The sequence below is a fragment of the Lemur catta genome, chromosome 8, assembly GCF_020740605.2.
Source record: "Lemur catta isolate mLemCat1 chromosome 8, mLemCat1.pri, whole genome shotgun sequence".
NCBI lineage: Eukaryota > Metazoa > Chordata > Mammalia > Primates > Lemuridae > Lemur > Lemur catta.
Genome location: NC_059135.1, coordinates 9153352 through 9174868, shown reverse-complemented (window position 1 = coordinate 9174868; position 21517 = coordinate 9153352). Strand labels below are relative to the sequence as shown.

General features: G+C 40.7%; 1 protein-coding gene across 3 annotated transcripts in view; it reads right to left on the bottom strand.

Moving 5' to 3' along the window:
- PID1 (phosphotyrosine interaction domain containing 1) overlaps positions 1-21517 on the bottom strand; it is a 223991-nt gene that overhangs the window by 186212 nt on the left and 16262 nt on the right. Inside the window, exon 1 of one of the 3 annotated variants that reach the window (XM_045558957.1) lies at positions 8740-8795. The exons of the other annotated variants lie outside the window; for them this stretch is intronic. The gene's annotated coding sequence lies outside the window, so the exon portion shown is untranslated. Of the gene's footprint in view, positions 1-8739; positions 8796-21517 lie in introns of those variants that run through there. 3 annotated transcript variants of the gene reach the window in all.

The following is a 21517-nucleotide window of genomic DNA, read 5'->3' as shown; positions in this document are numbered from 1 at the left end:
TACTCTTTATGTGAACATAAATTTTCTAAGTGTCTCATTCTTCCTTTTTAATTCTGAAAGCTACTCAAACTATATCTTTTCCTGAAAAGTTGGTGAGCTCTGAAGTAGTACAAAAATCACATCATATGTAAATCAAACTTTCTTTTCCCATATGGGTGGAAAAGTTTTAATGACCAACCTAAATCACCAAATAAGAACCAAAATACCTTACAACTTATCTGCTGCAGTTAAAATAGAATATTTTCTTTTTCAGCTACTTTCCCATAAAAGTTATCCTTTCTCAAAATCAAATATAACAATATGCTTGCATATAATTATGTTCGTGCACAGAACTGATATGATCCCATCTTCACTACTTTCAACAAATTTGTTAACCTCTACAGGTATCTTTCTTCTCCCGTATAAAACACTAGTAACAACAGGTACCTTGTAAACACAATACCAGGCACAGGGTTATCGCTCACTAAACAGTTATTTTTAATGGCAGAGACTTCTGCCTTTAGATCATGAGGTAGAAAAAATATTTAATCCAACAACTAAAATATAGTTTTCCTTTTCTGCCTAGAGGCCAGCTCGAATCAAACCTCACACCACTTGCTTCGACTCAGCTGACGCCACATAACAATGAGAACCGCATGTCCACAAGCTAAAATAGTTATAGGCATGAAAGTAAAACCCACGGTTCTGCACCCACCCTATGCCACGGCCACCTGAAATCTGCTCCTTTTACTACAAAACCTGGCCGACTCCGTATGTGCCGTCATGTTCCACTCAGCTGCCCAGACTAGGAACCTCATTTTCCTCCTCTCTAATCTGCTATCAATCCAGTCTTTCTCCTAACTGTCACTCAAAATTTCTGCCACCTCTTAAACACCAACAGTCACTGCTTTAGATGACACCTCCATCCTCTTTTGCCCGCACCATTTCCGACAGCCTCCTAAAAAGTTTCCCTGCTTTTAATACCACCACCAGAATGATCTTCCTAAAATCAATCTGAGTCCTTTGTCTCCTCTAAGCCCCAGTGGTTTCCCAGTGCCTAAAAGATGAAATTCATGCTCAGAAATATCCCATAAAAGACCTTCCAAATTGTGCCTCGGTTATATTGTAGCTTCCACATTCTTTTGCCTCAATCCTTCTCCTACCTTCCAGCCTCATGTGGTGTTCGTGATCACTCTTGCCTGGACAAGCCTGATTTCAGGGCTGTGCGCAGGTTCTTCCTTATGCCTAGGGTAACCTTCTGCACCTAGCAAATGCCTATTCATTCTTGAATAGCTCACACCCTCTCCTCTGTCAAGGATTCCGTCTAGGACAGGGTTCATAACTCCCTCTATCTGTTTCTATCACAACATTGATTCTGCTATACTGTAATTACACGTTTATATGTCTGTTGCATCCTTAAGACTGTGAGCCAACGGAAGACAAAGGCAATGCCCAGTATAGTATCTGGCTCAGGGAGGTGCTCAAGAAACATTTGTTGAATTAATAAATTAATATCACCTTTTTTTTTTATTTCTGTAGCTAACATTCTACAGATATGTGACATTTGAATATTAAGCCCAGAGATGAAAAACAAGAATGGAACGAAATATTTTGCCTGACAGCAAATCCCACCACCCAGGGGAAATAATCAAAGAAAACAAGAACTAAGGAGGCTTAGCATTAATCTCAATCATCTTTCTCTGCATTCCTCCAGTACCAAGAGGAAGGAAAATCTTTTAGTTTTACAAAATCAAGGTCATATCTACACGAGTCAAATCCCAATTTAGTAGCTCTCGGCTTTTCCTAGCTTATACATTTTGGCTATAATGCTTTCTTTCCAGATCATCTAAAGTTTAAAAAAAAATCATCTTCACTTGGTTTTTGTGAAGCAAAGATTAATACTGGATACTTTAATCACAAAATTCATGTTTGGCACTGGGCCTTGGCAGAAAGCCCCACATGTACTTTCTCTGGAACTAAATTACTCATTTATAACACAAACATAAGAATAAAGCAAAAACCAGCATTGTGTAAACAAAATATGTCACTTTTTAGTTCTCAACAGAAAATTAGCACAACCTCATTTAACCACCATTTCAATGAGACTTGGGATTTTAAAGTAAGACAGAGAAACCAGGATCTTTTGTCAAGCATTCAGCGCAGAGCAAACGAACCCCACGCTCAGTAGCCTTTTTCCAGTCCAACATGTAAGCAGTCCGGCATCATTTTTTCCAAATACAGAACCAAGGATCCCTGATTCTTATCGTCATCCAAACAACTGCAACCAGCTGTGAAAACTAGAACCGGGAATAAAGTCTGTCTATAGGGAGTCCCCTCAAAGCTACCAAGCGTGACTGTTTTCACCAAGAAATATTCATGATCCTCTTTCCCGAAATTCCAACTCTGCAGACAACCTCACATAGAAAAAGAGAAACAGAGACTCAATCCATCCAAATCCTTTAATTTTTCTTCATTTAACTCAGTCAAAATTACGTAACCTCTCTTAAGAAGACCAATTATCTTCTCCTTTTGGGATTTATTTTATATTCCCTAAATAATGCAATTACTACAAACTCAAAATATCTCCTTTATCCCCACAATCTCCACATATTGTCTCATCTGCAAAAGCAATTCCTTGTTTTTTGTTTTTTAAAATAAAACCACGTACTCTTCCTTTCTCACTTTCTTAAGAGGGCTTCAGGTCCCAGAGTTTGCTCTCTGAATTCCCATCATAAAGTTTCTACAAAACCCTCCTCAACTTACGCTTTACTTCTGGCAGCATTAGGTAGGACATCCACCATGGCATTAGCCACTTCGGTACTCGGAGAAATGGGAAAACCGTCCTGGAGAACTGTGAAACTCCATACTCAGAAGCCTCAGGTAACATAAAGGGAATGTTAGTTGCTTTTCAGCTGCCTAAGATCAAACCCCCACACGTGGGTCTGTCACGTAACCAAGCTCATCTCCACCGGTAGGCATGTTTTCCTTTACACTTAAAAGAGCTGTCCAAACTAATTAAGGCATTTGCATCTTCTCCTTGACAACACTCTTAAAAGTCCACCTGTTGTGTGAAACTCTTCTGCATGACTAAGTCTCTTGCACTCCACTTTCTCTGTGTTCCTTTTGGAGCACACGACTTCATAAAGCTTGTCTCTTGGACACATGCCTCTCTATTCTCAAACAGGGCCAAGAGGAAAATGATGCTGCTTAAAACACTCCAAGCCTCCTGGTAAGAGATGCAGTCAATAAATGCTCAAGTACTTCTTACCCCTTATTCCCAAGGTCAAGGGAGGCAGGCAATTTGCATTACCTTGCCTATTTTCCCTTTCATGAGTTTTTACTAACAACAATAATCCCGAGGGTATGGAAATGCTACTCATCTTAATCAGAATAGATTTTTGCACATTACATAAAAAAATCTGACAAATTCTTAACAATTACTATACCTAGAGTGCAAACTACAGTGCTGCTTACCAGGAAAATCAGCACTGAAGGTCTGAGGAGAGCATGCCACTTTTTGATTAGCCGACTGCTAACAAATACTTGAACACATTTTACAGTTTATGAAATACTTTTGCATATATGATCTCTTTTTTTTTCTTTTCTTTGACACAGGGTCTTTCTCTGCTGCCTAGGCTGGAGAACATCATTGTTCTCAAACTCCAGGGCCCAAGGGATCCTCCTCCCTCAGCCTCTCGAGCAGCTGGGACTAGAGGCATGCACCACCACATCCAGCTAATTTTTCTTTTTTTTCCTTAGAGATGGGACCTCGCTATGTAGCCCCAGCTGGTCTTGAACTCCTGGCCTCAAGACATCCTCCCACTTTGGCCTCTCAAAGTGCTGGGATTTCAGGCATGAGCCACTGTGCCAGGCCCATTATGATCTCATTTCACACTCAGGAGAACTCCATGAGGTAGATTTTATTAGACTCATTTCACTGAATGGGGGCATTTGAGGCTCAGAAGTTTGTGTAATTTGCCCAAAGTCATAAAGGGAGCACCTAGTAGGGCTAAGATTTCCATGACAATTTCCTGCTTCCTATTCTCACCCTATTCCCATTATACCAGGCTCACTAAGGCCAGGCGGATACTTAACACTTAAGTCATGTTTTATCACATCTGCCTTTACATTTCGGTTTTCGTTTGTTTGGCTGTTGGCTGTCTTTGGTGTTTTGTCCATTTTGTTTTGCTGATCAGATTATGACAGGGACCTCTTTAGTCAGCCTGAACAAATAAAAGTTGCTTGCCCTCTTTTTCTGTAGGAATGAAAATAAAATGTGCATATAATAGCAATCACTGATTCCTGTGTAGGTAGGCTAGTTGGAGTTTAAAGAGCTGGAAGACTTCAGCCACAGCATTCCAAATGCAATCCTTTACATTTAAATGATTATCAATATCAATTATCTTTCAAATTCATACTGGCCAGCGAACCAATATAGCCAGCCCACCAGGAGGAAATCATGCTTCAAATTACAGAGCTGCCAGCATTCAGGCTATGAAACAACATTGCTATGGAAATTATGCAAGTTACAATCTTCATTCACGTAGCATTTGAAAAATAAATATTTTAAAGGAAATAACAGAACACCATGCACTATTCCTGCAAGGTCCTTTTCCTAGTTCCTATATTTCACTACACAGAAACACACATACATGTAATTGAGGAGTTAAGCTTCTTTGCTTACATACCAGTCTAACAATAAACAAGCTGGAAGTCAGTTACTCTATTTATGTTACGCTGTGGACACACACACCCATTCATTATCTGTGGGACTGACGGGGCCGCAAACCTTAGTGGCAATAAATAGTTTCAAAGGAAGAACCGTCCACTGAACAAGTAAAAACATGAGTGGATTCCAAAAATTACAAAGATTTGCTACGCAAAACTCACCAGGCAGAATTGAGCACTTTAAAAACCTGCTCCGAATCCTTCAACTGAAGTAAAATGTTTCTGGCAACTGGAAATAGTTAAAATTTCCTATTTTCTGATTGTTCCAAGTGCTCACCTCTCTGCACATCCAGTCTCCTGCTGGGTTGGTCAGGACAAGGAATCTCCCAAGAAAGCCAGTTCTCACAATCTTTTCAGACCAATTTAGCAATTTGCAAGATGGAGAAGGTTTACCAGGACGGAGAATAAAAGAGGGAGTCCTCAGCATGAAAGCCACCCAAAGCCACAGGTACTGGCCCCCAGCTCAAGGACAGAAACAGAATCCGTTTCACAATAAGAAACATTCTACTTGGGGAAAAGGGAAAGGGAAAACAAACAAATAAACAAAGCCAGAGAACTTCTATAGTTAACATGCATGTGAAATAAACGGAATTCAAAGTTCCACAAAGGAACAAAAATTCAATAATGACGTTATTGAGAAAGTACAGTATATCACTGAGGATTAGCTTCAGCTGCAGATGAAAGCAAAAGCCAGAGTAACAATGGTTGAAAGAAGATGTTTATTTCTCTCGCACATAAATGAAGTCTCCAGTAAGCAGCCCAGGGTGAGTATGGCAGCTCTTTGGTGCCAGTGACCCAACCACCTATCTTTTTGCTCTACGGTTCTTAGCACATGGCTCTCCCCACATGGCTTAAAAGAGCCTCTCAGAAGTCAGCCCTCACATTTGTATTCCTGGCAGAATAAAAGAAGAAGGGGGCAGGGAAGCAGGCACCCTGCTTCTCCCTCTCCTTACATCCCACTGGCTACTACTAACTTGTTAAATGACCATAACCAGTGTGAGAGAACTTGGAAATAGCAACATATTTCTTTACAATTGCCATTTGCAATTGTAGGAAGATAAATATGCCACAGCTCAAGGGAATTCAAGGCCCTGGGGTCCATACCGTCATCAAACAAATATTTAGGAACTACCTATTTTTGCCTGGCACTGGGCTCTGTTCTGGGTACACAGTGAGGAAGGAAATAAATAGAACAGCCCTGTACCAAGGCATGAAGAGTTTAGCGACCACGGCCCCCAAAACAACTATAAGCAATATTTGAGAACATGTATACATAATGCATTCTTCTTTAACACTTTATTTCAAAATAATTTCAAACATAGTGAGAACAGTTATAGCTTTATCAAATCTACCAACCACCAACTCTTTATCACATTTGCTTTAAAATATAGTGTCATTCTCATTCATTCACTTTCTCCCTCCTCCTTCTCTCACTCCTCCTTCTCTTCCTCTTTCTCCTTCACTCTCTCTCTTCCCTTTTCTTCCCCTCTCCTCCCACTTGTATAGGTAAGATTCAGACATCATTGCCCCTAAATACTTCAGTATATGTTTCCTAAGAACAAGAACATTCTCTTGCATAACCATAGTAAAATTATACATCACCAACTAACTCAATGAAGTCCTTTGAAATTTTAATCCTGATCCAGGATCCAATTCAAGACCATGCACTGACTTTGGTTGCCATGTCTATTTCATCTGGAACAGTTTCTCAGCCTTTCTTTGTCTTTCATGGCATTGATATTTTTGAAGCGCAGGAGACAGTTATTTTGCAGAATATATGCTCCTGGGACAGGATTCTCAGTGCATCATGCCAGGAGGCACATGTTCATGATCTGCCCCATTACAGGTGATGCTAACTTTGATCATTTGTCTAAACTGATGTCCACCTGACTTCTCCCCTGGAAAGTTACTATTTTCCTTCTGTCAACTCATAATTTGTGAAGAGATACTTTGAGATTCTGTAAATAACCTATTCCACATCAAACACTCACAAGGTAGTTCTGGTATTCACTAATGATGCTTGCCTAGATCAATTATTACTATGATGATTGCAAAATGGTGATTTTCTAACTCTGTCATTCCTACTTTATTTATTAGCTAATGTTTTATTGTAAAGAAGAGGTTTCTTTTCTCATCTATTTATTTTTTGTTTGCTCGTTTGTTTAAATAAATTTATACTAGTATGAACTCATAAACTCTTACTTTATTCAATGGAATATAATCCATAACAGTTGTTATTTATTTTGAGCTGTACCATATTTGGCTAATGAAAGTCAAGCTGGCTTCTGTGTCTTGGGGAAATAATGTCTTTTTTTCTTCTGAGCACTTCCTGGAGACCTTTAGGTTTCTTGATGATGCTCAACTGGAGATCATTTCATCTTATACAAGGAAAAGCAACCTAGAAATTCCTGCCCAGTCTAAAAGCTCACCAGAAGATAGATGTAACTCTAACCAAGACAGTTCTAGATCTTATATTTTCAATTAATTGCCATCTATTATGAATAGCTCCAACTGTTGACATCTCTTGCATTCCTGAAACTAAATATAACAAAGATAACGTCCCTGTTAGTAAGCAGGCAATAACCTGGGTACAAGCTAGATGCAATGTGCAATATTTTGACTTAAATGTCAAGGAAATCCAGGACACATTTCAGAGTTTAACATAGACACATAGAATTGTGTGTTTTTCCCATTAAGAGCTGGCTCTAAAGACAAATACAGGGTGGGGCGTGGTGGCGCATGCCTACAATCCCAGCACTTTGGGAGGCCGAGGCAGGAGGATCGCTTGAGCCCAGGAGTTTGAGGTTGCTGTGAACTATGATGACAACACTGCACCCTAGCTCAGGCAACAGTGAGAGACCCTGTCTTGAACATAAAATAAAAATAAAGATAAATACATGGAAAAGTCTGTTTGTTTGTCTCTCTCTCTCAATACAAAAGTCAAAGTCTACTCTTAGCATCCTCATTAAACCATTCTACCTCTCCCTGTTCCTTCTACAGAAATTAAGAGAAATGGCCAAAACTAAGTTATAAAATATCACTAGTTTACTGAAGCACTATATAAAGATACTAGTCGAACTTGCCGTATAGTCCAAGTATTACGCCAGGTGCAACGGGACACGCAATGATGAGCAAAGGCCCAGCCCTCATCCTCTATGCTTTTGGGAGATGAAAGTCCACATTTAATTCTAGTAAAAACAAAAACCAGAAAGGGCTAAGTGGTATAACTGAGACAGAAGAACAAACTGTGGACACCAGAAAGGATGACGTACTGCGAATGGAGATCAGGAAAGACTTTGGCAGAAGAGGGGCAACTTCATCTGCTATGAGAGGAATGTGATCCCCCAGGCAGGGCAGGCAGGTGATGGAAAAGGATATTTCAAAGTAAGGAAACATTAGCAGAAGCATCAGGCACCAAAACACACAAGTGTGGAGCATGGTCTGGAGTGTATGGAAAGATAGAGAGAGAGACGAAGAATATGGCTTATGAGCTGGAACCAAAGCATCAAGCCAACTCCTCAGCATCTGATGAAGGCATTTCTTCACAAATGCTAACCACAGGAAGCAGGGAGGGGAAGGGTCCCACCTAATCACTAACATTTCAGTTTATTTGGCCTTCATGCATACCATCTGCTCACATCCAGTGTGCAAAAGACTGAAGAAAAAAAAAAAAGAAAAGGAAAAAAGGAAAAGAGGTATAAACTGAACGACAGTTTCCCAAATAAAAGAAAAAAATTAGCCAAACAGCATCTGTCCAAACAAACATATAAATTCTAAACTTCTGAGCACTCAGATGTGATTTTTTTTTAATCACAAAAAAGCCTTTCTTTCTTTCTTAACACTCTTGGCAATTTTCAATACATACCATTGGACAGAATGCTTTTATTTAAAGATGGGCTAGAAAACCATCTGATACCATATCAGATCCAGTATCAACTGACCGTTAAAATCAGAGGACTGTGTTGATTTAAATGTTATTGCACCAAACTATAGGAAAAACACAAAGGTTCTTAGGCAAATAAAGACACTCACAGAATCTATAGTACTATATCTTCCACATCTGCCATTATTTTAAATTCAGGACCCAGGGTAGAGATGGTTGGATGGAGTGTTGCCTGCCATCTTCCCCATTGTCCTCATTAATAGAACTCTAAATTGGCTGGGAGAAAAATGTACCCAGTTAAAACATTTGCTCTCTCAACCAAATATATGGACACATGCCACACTTCTCATCCCTGAGATGTTAGTATCCTCCTGGGTAGGACTTGAGGGAAAGCTTTTGTCTTCCTCATACAAAGGGAATGATTACGAAGGCCCTCATCTTGGCCTTTCCCAGGGACTTAGGAAGGAAGTTTTCTCTACAATAACAGCAATGTACTTTGCATTTAACTCATTGAAAACTTCTTGAGCACAGAGACCACTTCTTTATACCCACCTTAGAACTTAGTTCATCTCCCGACCCAAAAACAAAAGGTCAGGAAACATTAGTTGAAAGTAAAGCTTACAAGAAATGGATACACGAGGAAGCATCATGACACATCTCAACCAGAGTCAGTATTAATTTGATCGTGCCCAACTCTTCCAAGCATCACAATCCTTTTGAAATCCAAAATGTTGCTGACACACACTTAGTACTTTGGTGCTCACTAATTGAAAATGTGGATAAAGTCCAAAAGCCACTATGAATCAATAATGATCTCAAATAAATATTTCTTTTATTAAAGCACACAGGATTTCAAAAGTAGTTGACATATTTGCAAGGCACTGTATATTTTTTCAGTCTACAGAAAATGTGCAATGCACAGAAGGTTTAACAGAGGCCTTAAAACAGTTCCATGACCATCTTGAGTTCCAAGATCAATTGGTCAAGCATTTGCTAATCAATAATAAGAGAATTTTGGTTGAGTCTATTTCACTGTCAGTATTCTACCCTGAACCCCCAAGAGTGTGAGCTCTAACATAGCCACAACTTCACCTTTTGCCTTGCTTAAAGTTAAGCTAGTTTTAAATTTCTAAAGCAGGCTTCAGGTCATATTTGTAGTGTGATTTAAAAACAAAAACTTAACACTCATGAAACTGTTACAGTATATAAAAATTCCCCTGAGTCTGATACGCACAAAGACATGCAAAAGATGAAAAATAATTTGCTCTATCACATACTTTCTTATTTACCAGTAAGCATAAACAGCTTCAAATCCAAGTTAAATTTTCTATTTAGGGGCCAAGATTGAAATAAATAGCATCAGTTCCTTAACTTAAGGAAAGCAGGCATCTGCTAAGTTCCAAGATAGACTTTCAGTACATTTTACAAGAAATCAACAATATATCAATTTCTTCCAGTCCTTGTATCAAAACGAATCCATTTGTTCTCTTCATCTATAACCCAAGAAATGAGTTTTGAGGACCATCTAATGCAAAGATAATGCTCTCTTTATCATAAGCCAAAAAGGAAAGAACGAAAGAAATGAAAAAAAAATGGCTTTGAAACAATAGCCAAATTTGTCTTTGTCCAATTCATTTGTGACTTCTAGCCCACCAAAGCATACAGCTGCTGAGAAAGGAAGATGGGAGAAAGGAGAGGTGGTGATCACCCCTTGGGAAAGCTATAAAAAATGTCTAAAAGACTCAGCAGCTAGCAAGAGAGTTCAAAGAAATTCAGGACTGGAAAGAACTTCACTCTCATTAATTGTTGAGAAAGGAGGAGGACAGAAGTAAGAAAGGAAGAAAGTAAAAAAAAGGGGCGGGGGAAGTGGAGAAAACATAGATGTGGTCCCAAATCAAAGAGCAATTCCACCTTGCCTGCAAACGTGGGACCCCTGTAAATGCAAATTAATTTTTATTTCCCAAAGAAGGCCTCCAAGTTTTCACTGGATGCTTGTCCTGCTCCCAGGTACCTCCCAGCACACATCCTCTCCAGTTCAGAGCAAACGTATCTCACAGGTCAGCCCCTGTTGGGCAAGGGCACTGAATTACACTGTGAAGAAAAATGCCAATTCTCTGGGCCAAGGAGTAAAGAGATTAGCATTGAGCCTGTGCTATTTACCATTAACACAGCAGAGAGAGGGAAACATAAATTAGCAGGTTTTTTTAAACTCTATTCTTCATTCCCTAGACTGCTTTACTTCCAGAAAACCACCGAGCTGTGTCATTCAGTCTGTCAAATTCCTAAAACAGATATTGGCTGTACTCTATACCTGAATATCCAAATATAGCTTCCCCGAGAGGATTTCCGCAAGAGGAATACTAATTTGAATTTTCTTTGGTTGCAGAACATTTACCCAAATTTGCACTTTTGCAAAGCCATTTATTTTCTACAAAGCATCAGGCTCCTGGAGAAAAGACAAGGAGGTGGGTGGGGAAGGGGGTGGGGGTGCCAAGCTAACTAACGCCAGATGAACTTTCCTGGATCCAGAGGGCTTTTTGTTTTGAAGATTTCCGCCTTGTGTTAAATCAAAGTAGCAAAGCAGGTCTTAAAGACTGGGGAACTACATGCTCTACCCAGAAGGTCAGGACTGCCAAAGTTGGAGGTATTTAACTTTCTGGACTAAGGAATTCACATTGTCCTAGAGTGAACTTACAGAGTCATTCACATTTTTAACCAACAAATACAAATGTTTCTCAGGAAAGGATGCTCAGACAGCTGGGACAGTGTCGTTTTGGCTGTTTTGGCCAAAACAAGTGTTTGCATCCCAGACACCATTTCCACCCCAGCTTCGGAGATAAGAGGAATTTGTTTTATAATGTGTTTCAAAATTACTTTATTTGTTTTGGATGCAGTAAAAGCATCATTACTTAAAATGACGCTTTGCTTTTTCAGTGCAGAGATTTGGCAAGAAGGTGAGAGTGACATCCAAGTTGTAAAAACCTTAAGATTTGTAGCAGATGCCAATAGCAGGGCTACACCCTTATAAACAACAGGGACAAAATTCTTTCTCCAAAGATGGGCCAGAACATGGAAGCCATGGGCCAGGATTATCTTTGTAAAATTAGGATTATGTTTGTTCAAAATCATTTAATGAAGTAAGGATACATACATAAGAGAAATCCCAAAGAAAAAAAATTTGCAACTTTTCTTCATTCTCCAGTTAGGCAGGCACACTTTTTATAAGGAAGTGTAACCATATGCAAGAATGTGTGTGCATCCAAGGTTTCTGGTATCTTAGGGAGTCTTCAAACACGGCTCCTTCCCTTTTCCCCAGACATATGCTCTGCACCACATTCTCATCACCTTCTGTGAAACAGAGTTTGAAGACTGAACATCAATGGGTTCACGGAAAATTCTACCTGCATATCAGTCCTGTGGTTGCAAGCAATAGACACCAACTCTGGCTCACGTAAGCAGAAAAATAAATATTGGAGTGGCACTAAGTTACAGGGAGGGTAAAAGGACCAAACTTAGAGAGGAGAGGGGTAGAGAAGCTCCCAGGTCTATGCAGCGGGACTGTAGACTAACTTCAGAAAATGGTTGACAGATTATCAGCTCTGGCTACTTCTAGCCTTTTTTTCACCCTGCTCAGGATTCCGACTCCGATGGGAAAGTGTTCAATTAGTCTAGTCTGGGGCACACATTGGCTCCATGGCTAAAGGACAGCACATCAGTTAGCAGACACGTCCCCTCCCCACTGGAATCAGGGAAGAATAGTTCCCCAAAGCAAAATCAAGGTGCTGTTACCAGTAGATAAGAAATGAAGCTGAGCAGGAAAAAGCACAGATGTCCACTTTCTACATGAACATGCTTAGCATTCCTATTGAATTCTTTATTTTTTCAACTTCTAGGGACAACTTTGGCAAAAACTACAACTAATACTACTACCAAATCGTCTGAGTTACAATATCCCATATAAAGAACCACACGATAAATTCCAGGGTCTTCAAGTTAGAAAAAAGTCTGGTGCTCTAGGTGATCTGATGTACATTCTTCCATCAGGGAATGAGGGCTAAGTAATTCATCATGTTTCTCTTCTTACTTAGGCTGCCAGGAAGCTCTGAGCTAAAAGTTTTAGGCTCAGTTATGACCTTGGTTATAACCTTAGTCTACATTTTCAAGAACAACTAAATCCCTCCATTATACAGCTGGTGTTTGAGGGGTTTTGTGTTGGTCTTGTTTTAATGTTTTAATGGTATTTTTATCTTTGAGTGAAAAATAATTCAAAAGCATGTGATTGTTTTTCCTGCACTAAACAAAAGCCATCCTTTTTGGAACTATATAGGGGTCTAAAGTATATTTGTATTTTCTGAGTTTATAGATTAGCCAGGACTTTTGTATTCTGTGGGCAGCATCATCCCTTTCCTTTTTTGTTAATACAGAAATAAGCTTGTGTCGCAGAAACTATTTCAGATGAATTTCTGGTTTTAAAAGGTGATATAGGAAAAACAGATTAGATTAGATGGGAGAGAGAGAGAGAGAGAGAGAGAGAGAGAGAATGAGACTGACCTAAATCTCAGCCTGATTACAGTGTGCAATAATTTTTAGAATAGTTATCAATAAAGTTCACCTTTTATTGGAAGGGGGTCAAGGGGAGGAGCAATAGAAAACTATTTAAAGCCTGTAACAGACAACCTCATCCAACTCAAATGGATGATGGAAACCTCCTCAGGCACCATGATGCACACAGCATCCATGCTTTCATGAACCAAGTAGATGGGTTGAGGGTGGGAGAGTCTAATTCATTGTTCAATAGCTCAAGCCACTGTGAGTTAATTCCAAGTACTTTTCGTGCTTAAAATAATCAGAATCCCATAACTCCTCAGGAAATGGGCAGCGTTAAGTAGAACAGTGACACCCCTGGGAAGGCAAGTGAAGGCAGCAGATCTGCTCCCCGAATGACCAGAAAATGCCTGCAAAGTGCTTTCGAGTGTTCTTTGGTGGAAACGGAGATTCTCTAAACATAAAGGTGTGACCACCGTACGGATATCTTTCAGTTTGGGTTTTCTGAAACAGCATTTGAATGGTTCCTCATAGGCTGATAATCTGCGAGGAATATGTTGAAATCCATTATATTAAAAATTATTTTCCATCCTCTAAATGTCCCCCATTTTGGAAAGTAATCTGTTCCAATGTTTGGCAGTAAAAATCCTCCAAATTAGCCAATACCGTAACAATGAGAAGTTTTAGTTGCCCGGCGTGGGATCCGTAGGAAACAGTGATCTGCATGTAGTTAAAAGTAGAAGAAGCCTCCCACTTCTGCTTGGAATCCCTCCCAGATGCTCCAGATTAGAAAATAGGAAGAGCAGCAACATTTCTAGCTCTTGTGCATCGGTTTGCCTAGAAAAGAAGGGCTGACCACGTCTCCCCAATCCAATCGCACAACCTCCGTCATGCAGCTCCCAAAGGCAGGGGGAGGAATCGGCCTCCAGGCACCTGAAGGTGAGTTACCGGAGTTGTGCTTGGGGAGCAACGAATGGTGAGAAACCAAAAAACTTAGTTACAAAATTACTTATCACCGTGGCCTTTAAGAGTCAGAAGACCAAGGACCTGGTCCTGATTCCAATACTAGGTAAACTTGGGATTCAGCTTTCTCATTGGCCAAATGAAGGAGCTGAGCTAGATTGGTGTCCCCGACTCAAGTACCCGCAGGGCCCAGCAGGCTGAGTGAATCAGTGAGACGTGCCAAGTAAGGCCCAGGAAAAGCAGGCGGCCACATCCCATCCAAATGGAACAGCAGCTGCTCAGTGGCCACTGTATGAAAATCCAGGCCCTCTGTGGTCTGGCCCTCCCATTTTTTGAAAGAACCGAGAAGTCTAGATTTTCTCATAAATTCTTCTAATTTTTAAATCCTGGAAACTAATTTGTAAAGTTTTTATATACACTGAAGGAGCCAAAGGAAATATTTCTGCAAGCTAGAGCCAAACCTCAGGCCCACAGTTTGTTAACTTAAAGGAGTTCAAGTTCTGTGTTGAAGCACCCTGGGCAGTGAGATGCTCCTTCCCAAAGGAGCTAGGACTGTCTTCTCCCGTCACTCAGAAACCCACGGGGCGCTAGAATTTCAAAGGCTACAAGAAGTCCCGCACTAAGTAATCAGACTCACTTTGTTTCACCTAAGGCCTTCCAAAATTATTTAAGGACTGAACTCTTTGTGGCCAGGCTCATATGAGCCGAACTCATGGAACACACTTTGGGAACACACCAAACCTCTATTCCCGGTTCAGCTCTAAAGTTCTATGCTTTTATTCCTAGTTTGCCCTTGAACCTGGAATAAGGGGAAAAATTAGTATTACTGACTCCCAAAGATGTGCCGGATACCGTGCTAAACTCTTTGTAGCCCATATCTCAATTAACACTCACAATAACCAAAAACTAAATGTTACTACCCCGATGTTAAACTGGGAAAATACAATACAAAGCACAAATCAGAGGCCCTGAGGTAATCCCCAGTAAGTGAAGCAACCAAGATTTGTATCCATGGGTATCTGATTAAAAACCCTTGGCCAGGTGTGGTGGTTCATGCCTATAATCCTAGCAGTCCAGGAGGCCAGGAGGATTGCTTGAGGCCAGGAGTTCGAGACCAGCCTGAGCAAGAGCGAGACCTCATCTCAAAAAAACAAAAGGTCTTTCCACTACTCAACAGTCTGTATGGCTTACAGGTGGCTTGACCTGTAACCTAAAGAAATATTCTCATCACCCACCATTTGCCCCAAAATGCCTACCCTTGAGGTTTTGTATCTGCTTTCATTATCCCTCAAGGTTTCCAGGCTCTTGATCTGAAGGACGTTGTTTTTTCTATAGAACCAGATAATCCACCAAAGTATTCAGCACCTGAGCAGGTGTGAACATGTGATGACTTTGCTCCAAGTAATAATACATTAATAGCCAACAACTGCATTTAATATTTGACAGCTAACTTTCGTGGAGCACAGGTATGTAGCAGGGAGGATGCCAACTGCTTGTGTGGCCTCCTGTGCCCTTGCGTTCCTCCCTCTTTCTCTGTGTGGGCATCCTTTACTCCTCGACCCCCAACGTCCACCCGCTGTCCATCACTTCAATCTAGTCCATTTCTTTCCTTCACCCTCAAAGTGAATCTAGTTAGGAACAGAAGCCTAGCGTTTCACTTGCTGCCTTAGGGTGGCCACACGTCCTGGTTTGCCCGGGACTCTCGGTGTCACACCTGTCGTTCCACTGAACTATTAGCAGCATCTGCATCCCCACAACAGACCCCAGGTTGGACAATATGCCACAGCCTCTTTACATATTTATCAAACAAAGCCTTATATTCCTTGCCCTTGACCTTAAAAGAAGTTGAACTGAATGCCTCAAATTTTCCTCCTTGAGGGGAAAAACATTTTTAAACCATTAATACTAGATTTAAAGTCATTTTTGTGAATGTTTCTCAAAACCTTTTCACTGAGGGTCAGTGGCCACTGGTAAAGTTGTTCCATCCTGTCTGAATTTGCTAGTTGCCACATTCCTGAGAAAAACAGTTGTGTCACAAGGAACCAGACCCCACATCTGCTAGGCACATTACTTTGATCCACAAACTAGAATGAAGACCCACTAATGGTTTTGCATGATGTATTCCCTCTGCGCTTTCTGTCACGGAAGGAAGAATAACAAGAAGGTGGCGCAGCCAGTCACCGGGCCACAGTCCCAGAAATTCACCCTTTCAACAGCAGCATCCCCTGAGCCTGCCGGCCTCTGGGGCTGGAGCTGGGCACTGGGCTACAGGGCTAAAAAGGCCTCAGAGGACTGAGCCAGCTGGGAAAGTCAGCTGGAAAAGCAACATGTTAGAAAGAGGTGAGAACTGCATGAACTGGAGCCCAAACGAGAAACAGGGCCATCCAGAGTGAGGAAGGACCAACAGGGTACCAACCTGAACTTACCTCCCATTGGTCTGGATTTGTTCTCTTGCTCAACCACTAGTTTCAAAAAGATCCATATCTTTATGATCACAATAGGTGAAAAATGTCATTTCAAGAACTAAATGAAGAAATGTTTTAAGAGGAGAGAAGAGAACTCCAAGAAAAATTATAGAGTTCATTATTTCCATTCTGAGTTAGAATTTCAATTCCCAGATAAAAGAAAATGAAAGCCACAGAGAATTCTCAGGAGTGAGGGTTCTACGTAGTTCTCCCAACATCTAGCACTGTGCCTGGCATAGAATGAGTATTTCACATGCACATTATTTAACAGCTTTATATAGGTAGAGTTGACATATAATAAATTGCACGGTTTGATACTTTTTGACACATGTATAAACCCATGAAACCACAACTGTAATCAAGATGTTGAACATATCCATCACACCCAAAACTTTCATCAGACCCCTTATTCCTCCTTTCCTCCAGCACAACCTCAGGCAACTACTAGTCTGCATTCAATCATTTTACCTTTCCACCAGCTGTGTGGGGGGGCGGGTCCCAGTTCCTCCACACTCTTGCCAACATTTAGCATTATCACAGTCTTTTTAATTTTAGCTCTTCTAATAGTTGTGCAGTAATATCTCATTACAGCTTTAGTTTGCATTTCCCCAGTGATTAATAATATTGAACATCTTTTCATGTGCTTATTTGCCATTCATATATCTTCTCTGTTCAAATCATTTGCCTGTTTTTAAAATTGGGTGTTTATCTTATTATTGAATTTTGGCAATTTCTTTATATAGCCTACATCCAAGTCCTTTAATAGTAATACATGTATGATTTGCAAGCATTTTCTCCCAGCCTGTGTCTTATCTTTTCATTCTCTTATGAATATCTTTTAAGAGCAGAAGTTTTTAATTTTGATGAAGTCCAATTTTTTTCTTTATTGCTTGTGCTCTTGTTATTGTTCTAAGAAATCTCTGCCCAACCCAAAGAAACTTTTGGATGTGATAAATATGTTCATTATCTCGACTGCAGTAATGTTTACACAGATGCACACAAAGTTACAAAGATTTTCTGCTGTTTTTGTCTAGAAGTTTTATACTTTTGGGTTTTATATTTAGGTCACTGATCCATTTTGAGTTAATTTTTGTATATGGTGTGAGGTACGGATTGAAGTATTTGGGTTTGTTGTTGATGTTGTTGCTGTTGCTTTGTGTATGAATATCCAATTGTTCCAACATCATTTGTTTAAAGCACTATTATCCTTTCTTTAGTTGTTATGGTCTGAATATTCTCCCCCCCACCCCCGACAAAATTCATATGTTGAAACCCTAACCCCCAAGGTGATGGTATGAGGAGGTGAAGCCTTTGGGGAGGTGATTACGTGATGGGAATGAAGCCTTTATGAATGGGATCAGTGCCCTTATCAAATAAGCCCAAAGGAGCTCATCCGCCCCTCACACTATGTGAGGACACAGCAAGAAGGGGCCATTTCTATCACGCAGAAAACAGCCCTCCCCGCCCCCCCCCCCCCAGATGCCGAATCTGCCTGCACCTTGACCTTGGACTTCGAGCCTCCAGAGCTATGAGAAAGAAATTTCTGTTGTCGATACAAGCTACTCAGTGTATGGAATTTGTTATAGCAGCACAAGCTGACTAAGACACCAGTGAACTATCTTCTTTGCACCTTCATCAAAATCATATGAACTTTTGATCAGAAAGCAGAATTCTCAACAAAGGCCCTCATTGACAGCTGCTAAAGTTTAAAACATGCATACTCTTTGACTCAGCCATTCCAGTTGTGGCAGTTCAGGTTAAAGAAATACAAGCACACATAGGTAAGGATGTGCACAAAAACCTATAACAGTATTATTTACAGGGGAAAAACAACATGAACACAGCCCAAATACTCTCTCATGGAGGAATGATTAAATAAATTACAGTCCAGCTCCACCACAAAAACCTATGCAGGAGCTAAATGGAATGAACTGGAGCCACATGTATTGACCAGAAAAGATATCCATGAAACATAGTAAAGTAGAAAAAAAGTGGCAGAGTTGTGTATGTTTGTGTGTGTGTGTGTGTGTATGCACATACACATACATATAAAATACATATTGTATGATTATATTATTGAAATACATGAGGAAAAACCTAAATATGCATTTATATATTTGAATATGTTTGCTAAAGCCTGGAGAAAGTTATAGAAATATAACCACCAGACAGATCATATGGGTTTCCTTCATGGGTAGAATTGGGAATGAGGGAAGAGATAAGATTGCTAACCTCTCTACATACTTTAAACTTACACTGTTACCCTAAGCAGATGTTATTTTGTAACTTTCTACGATTAAGTATAAAATAATAGTCATGACACGTAGCAGATGTGGCACTCCATTTCACACCTGTACTGCCACTTGGAAAAAATTCTCATTATATTTGTGTGTGTGTGTGTGATTGGTCAAGTAGGGAGAAATATACTGGTACATGGCAGATACTCAAAAGAAAATTCTACGCTAAGTGTTATGGATGTTATGGACTGAATTGTGTCCTCCTCCAAATGCATATGCTGAACTCCTACCCCCCAGTACTTCAGAATGTGACCTTATTTGGATACAGGGTCATTGCACATGTAATTAGTTAAGATGAGGTCACACTGGACTAAGATGGCCCCTAATCCAATATGACTGCTGTCCTTATCAAAAGGGGAAATTTGGACACAGAGACACGCACACAAGGAAACGCTATGTGAACACTAGAGTGATGCTGCCACAAGCCAAGGAATGCCAGTGAGCCACCAGAAGCTAGCAGAGCATCACAGAACATGTGCTGTGTCCCCCTCATATCCCTCAAGAGGAATCAACCCCTCCAACACCTTGCTTTTGGATTTCTAGCCTCCAGAACTGTGAGACAACAAATTTCTATTGCTTAGGCCACCCAGTTTGTGGGACTTTGTTATGGCAGCCCTAGGAACTATTAAGCTACTGAGAATTTAAATCTAAAAGCAAAATAGCTCCCCTTTAGTACCAGGCCCACAGCCCCCCACTCAGTTCCTAGGAAACAACCCCAGAAGACTTAGAAAGGAAATACTATTGCCGCGATCCCACATCATAGGCGGCTGGTACACCAGGACCCCACTCACACCTGAGGACAAGCCAGTCCGTTCCTGACATAAAGCCATCGCAGCATGCGGTGGTCATGGAATCTGCGTGTTTACTCTAAGACCCACAATTATAAAGACAATGTGACGAAAGGCTTGTCATGGAAAGATTAGGATGGATACAGTCTTGAGGAAGGATGACAATTAAGGAGCCCCTTTCGGCTGGCAACTCTCCACTTCCCTCCTGTTCCCACGCACAAGGTAATACTCCCTTCTGAAGAAGACAGTGAAAAGCGAAACAGCATGTGAAAACTACAATGCCTCTTCACTCTAAGAAATAAAAGCTGAAAGAGCAGTTCTGCAGTGAGACAGACTCCCTGTCCTCGTCTCGTAAGGACTGGAAACAATGGTGCCACCGTGGCTACAGCACTGCGAGAAAGAGCTTGCCCAGGAAAATAAGTGTTATGACACCTCATGACATTTATCTATTTGTCTTACAGATCAGTTCCAGAATAGGAATAGGTTCTTCACTAAAATAATTTATACAGTTTCCAAGTTAAAAACAAAACAAAATACCAAACCAAATATAAATAATCAACCTGACATACTAGGAGGCTTACCTGGAGGTCAATTTGAAATACACTCCTTTGTCAACCTATTTGGGAAGAAGCAAATCACAGAGGCTGCTACCCAGGGACCCTACAAGGACTCTGACAACCTGGATTGTTTTGAGGACAAAATCCTAAATCCTAATCCTGCCTTGGTCTTGGTCAGTCTGGAAGTTTCACCGAGGTCCACCTTAAAGTGACTGTGTTTCCCGCCCAAGCCGGTAGGTTTAATTACCAAAGTGAACTATCTTCAGTTCTGAAGCCCATTTTACTGTATTACCAAGGACTTCCCCTTAACAACACAGCACGTTACACTCAAAGTTTTTGCCGCCTTTTCTTAGGATGTTGACCAGAAAGATATGAAGGGAAAAAAAGCAATAGTTTAGTTTTTCTCTGTTTTAATTTTTCTCAAATCACAGTGGATAAATTTACACTCAGTATAAAAAGAGCATTCCATACATACCCATGCATTTTGTCCCAGAATATGAAGTTTGGGGATGCCCACGCCACGGGGAATAGAGTGACAGAACATAGTCAAAAGGCAGTATGGTTTCGTTAGTGTATTAGTTTCCTGGGGGTGCTGCAACAAGTTACCACAAACTGGGTAGCTTAAAACAACAGATGTTTATTCTCTCGCAGTTTGGGAGGGTAGAGGTCCAAGTTCAAGATGATGGCAGGGCCATTCTCTGATCAAATGCCCTAGGGAAGAATTATTCCTTGACTTTTCTAGCGTCTGGTGGTGGCCAGCAATCCTTGGCTGTCCTCGGCTGTGGCAGCAGCACAACTCCATTGCCTGCCTCCTTCCTTCGTGTGGCCTCCCTCTCCACATCGCCTGTGTCTTCAAGTCTGTCCTTATAGGGACAGTAGTCATTGGCTCTAGGCTTCACCTAATCCAGTATGACCTTGTCTTAACTTGATTACATTTGCACAAACTTTATTTCCAAATAAGGTTACATTCACAGGTGCCAGGAGTTAAAACTGTAGCATATCTTTTAGGGGAACACAATTCAACCCACAACAATGAGTAAGAAATGGAGACCTGGGTTTAAACTCGAATTTTTGTCCCTTGGTCACTGTGTCTGTTAGGCATGTCAAGAGTACAAGTAATAAAAGTCCCAACCAACATAGAGGCATAAACAGATGGAAGGGGATAGCGTTTTTCCCACAAACTTTTCTTTAGAAGGTGGGTTCAGCAGCTGCTTAACGATCCAAAGTCCTTCCATCATTTCACTCCAGCCTCTTTAACAGATTCATTTTTAGACCTACTATTTGCTTAAGAATCACAATATGGCTGCTGCAA